General features: G+C 44.3%; 1 protein-coding gene across 1 annotated transcript in view; it reads right to left on the minus strand.

Moving 5' to 3' along the window:
• GAP43 (growth associated protein 43) overlaps nt 1-3,241 on the minus strand; it is a 57,635-nt gene that overhangs the window by 53,578 nt on the left and 816 nt on the right. The window lies entirely within an intron of this gene.

Consider the following 3,241-nt stretch of genomic DNA (forward strand, 5'->3'; position numbering starts at 1 on the left):
AAAAAAAAAAAAAAAAAGCTTGACTAATGCCCATTTCATGTGACACAAATCGCGAAAATTAGACTTCTTGCTCTTACGTCAATGAGCACCAAAGGTTAATGGTCAGAACATCTTCAAACGAGCCTTGGTATTCCTTAAAGTCTTTGATCCGTGTCTCTGAAAAGTGGTCTACTGTATATTAAAGCTGCTGATGGAACATGCAGCTGGAGCTCTGAGATTGTAACGAAGTCTTGCCGGAATCCCAAATGAGTCGAGATGTTCCACATTCGGAAGTCGTTCACGCTGCACGTTCATCTATCTTCTATCTTTCCAGGAATATTTTCACCCAAGGTACATTTTTTCTTCATCCCTACGGTACTTTTCGTGACCAGCTGCTCCTCTGGTCCAATAGGAATTCCACTTACTGTAGACTGTCAAACATGCAAATCCACTTGGTTAACGTTCTCCATTCGGGAACACGTCTTGCTCCCCAATATGAAACTCCTCATTATTACGATCACCTTTTTTTTTGTTTTCAACTTTCAAGACAAAATCCTCATCTTGCAAGTAGATGGAGAGACCCTCCGCACTCCTCACAGCAGTCCCGGCCAGATATGAAAAAAGTGGTGCTCGCAGTGATGAGATACCACGGATGGCGCCGTGCAAACACAGGAAAGTCAGGAAATCACCAGCACTCAGTAGTAAAGATAAATATGTCCCTTTTATTGGACAGAAAGCGTCACAGACATCCAAATAAACCGACGTTTCGGGACCGCGCAGGGTCCCTTCCTCAAGGCAGAAAGATGTGACCCTCATCCTCATCTTGACATCGTTTCTTGCAATCCTTTCTTTAGGCATCTCCGTTCCCCATCTGCAACGCCATCCAGTCTGTGACATATCCATTCGTCTTCTTCCACATAGTCACGTATAAAGACCCCCGGGGTCACTTTGTTGCCCCTTTATGTGCAAACTGATCAAAGTGACTTACTGCTCTGTTTTTGGCCTGAACGTTCAGGAAAGGGTAGTAGAGATCATCCACGTATAGTGACAGGCTTTGCTTTGCGATAGGCTGGCTGGCACATAGCGGATGGACCAATGAGGTGTCACCCTCGGTCTGCTTCTCACATAAGTGCCGCACAGGCTTACAACCTCATTGTGGCTGTATAAAAAAAAAAAGGTGTGGCACCTTGTTCATTCATTATTGAAACGGCATGAAATCTAAGCCAGGGATGCCAGCAAATCACATATCAAACGAAACAGAACTAGGACACAGCAGACGTAAGAGAGAATATTGCACGATGAACGTTTTTTTTTTTTTTTTTTCAAGAATGAACAGTTCTGCAAGCCAACAGTTTTGCCCTATATTGCGGAGCTGGCTTTTCGAGATGCAGGAACCATGGAGAGGCAAATTCAGCCAATCAACGTTCATCAGCTTAGAACAGTCAGAATGATGAACAATGTTTTCTGATTAGTTGCAGTTTTGAGTTCCAGCACTCCATGCATTGCTCCTTCCCCTCATTGATCAAACAGTTTTATGTCTAGACAGTTCAGCTACTGCAGCATAAACCAAGAGAACATTTCTCCCCTTCCAGAAAGGGTTTTAGCATTGTCCATCTCTGATTTCAGGTGCATATGCTCATGCCATGAAGACCCTTTTGACTCTCCATAGAGAGGGCATTTGAACCATATTGTGTATGACAATGAGGAATATTAATCACCAGAGCTCCAATTAAATGAACTTATAAGGCGTGATGGCAACCGGCTACTTCCAAATCAGTGGTTTGGTTCACTTCCCTAACCATCTACTGAGACTACCCTGGCTAAGATGAGGTCTCATTTCATATCAATGCACAGTTATATAAGAGCATGCATGCTGATGGACCCCCATCTACTGAGACTATCCTGGCTAAGCAGTGGTCTCATTTCATATCAATGCACAGTTGGACAAGAGCATGCATACTGATGGATCCCCATCTACTGAGACTATCCTGGCTGAGCAGTGGTCTCATTTCATATCAATGCACAGTTGGATAAGAGCATGCATACTGATGGATACTGCTGATCAAGGAAGTGCATGCAACGTCATGTATCATGAGATAGGTAAAACTCTATAAATCTTAGAGAGAGGAGATGGAGAGAAGGAGGGAAGATGGGAGGAAATGGAAAAATGTACAGATCGAGAACAGGCTAAAGAGGGAGATAGAGGAAGAGAGAAAGGAAGACTGATGAGGAGAGAGAAGGGTGGATAGAGAGACAGAGAGAAGGATAGCGAGAGGAAGATTGGTAGACAGATGAATAGAGCGAGGATGAGGGAGGATAGACAGCTAGATAGATAGATAGATAGATAGATAGATAGATAGATAGATAGATAGATAGATAGGTAATGGATAGATACTAAATCAGCAGCAATTAACTTCTTTGACTGGTCTGAACCATCATCAATGCCACAGGCATAATGAGCACATGCGTTGTCTGAGCTGTCTAATGACAGCTTTAAGCTGAATTTTCTCATCATCCCCAACAAATTTTACAGATCATATAAAATCCAGCGCGCCCAGCTCCTTATTAACCAGCCAGGTCTTTTTTCCTTTTCCCCCTACCACCTCCATCATTCTCTGCTCCCAGGCAAACCCCACCCTGCCGGCTCCCTTCACCATTCCACAAGTGATGCACGGCATCCAGCCACACCTTTAACCCCCTCATCACCACCACAGGGACCACAGCCGTGGAGAACGACGCTGGAGCCAAAGCCCAAGGGGATGGCAAGAATGATTCAATCCAAACAGCGCAAGCCTTAATGCAATCAATGAGTACACGGGTGCAATCACCCACATTGTCCACTTCAATGCCGGCAAGGTCCAGCCCTGTCAATTAATGGATGTCACTCTCATCATCGCCTATATACCTAAAGGGTGGTTGGGTTGGGGAGGAGGGGGTTGGGTGCTGCTGGCATAGTGTCATCTCACTAAGCAGCGATATTCCCTTTTAAATTCTGTTTAATATTCTCCAGCTGTAAACCTTGCAGATCTTGGCCACGGCACGTCAGAATTTTTAAAAACTCATCTCGTCCGTGGAAAAATTCTTCTACTTCTGTTCTGCGGAGGACCTGCTGCTGCCTTTTAAGACAGGAAATCACTGAATTGCAATCAAGCGCCGGCGAAATGCAAATGACAAACATCAATCAGCCACTTGTTACACCAGCATATGGCAATACACCAATGAATGAGCGAGAAAACATATTTTCAGATAAAGGGTTTTGCAA

This window comes from Nanorana parkeri, unplaced genomic scaffold (genome assembly GCF_000935625.1).
Source record: "Nanorana parkeri isolate BGI_ZX_2015 unplaced genomic scaffold, ASM93562v1 scaffold1806, whole genome shotgun sequence".
NCBI classification, from domain to species: Eukaryota; Metazoa; Chordata; class Amphibia; order Anura; family Dicroglossidae; genus Nanorana; species Nanorana parkeri.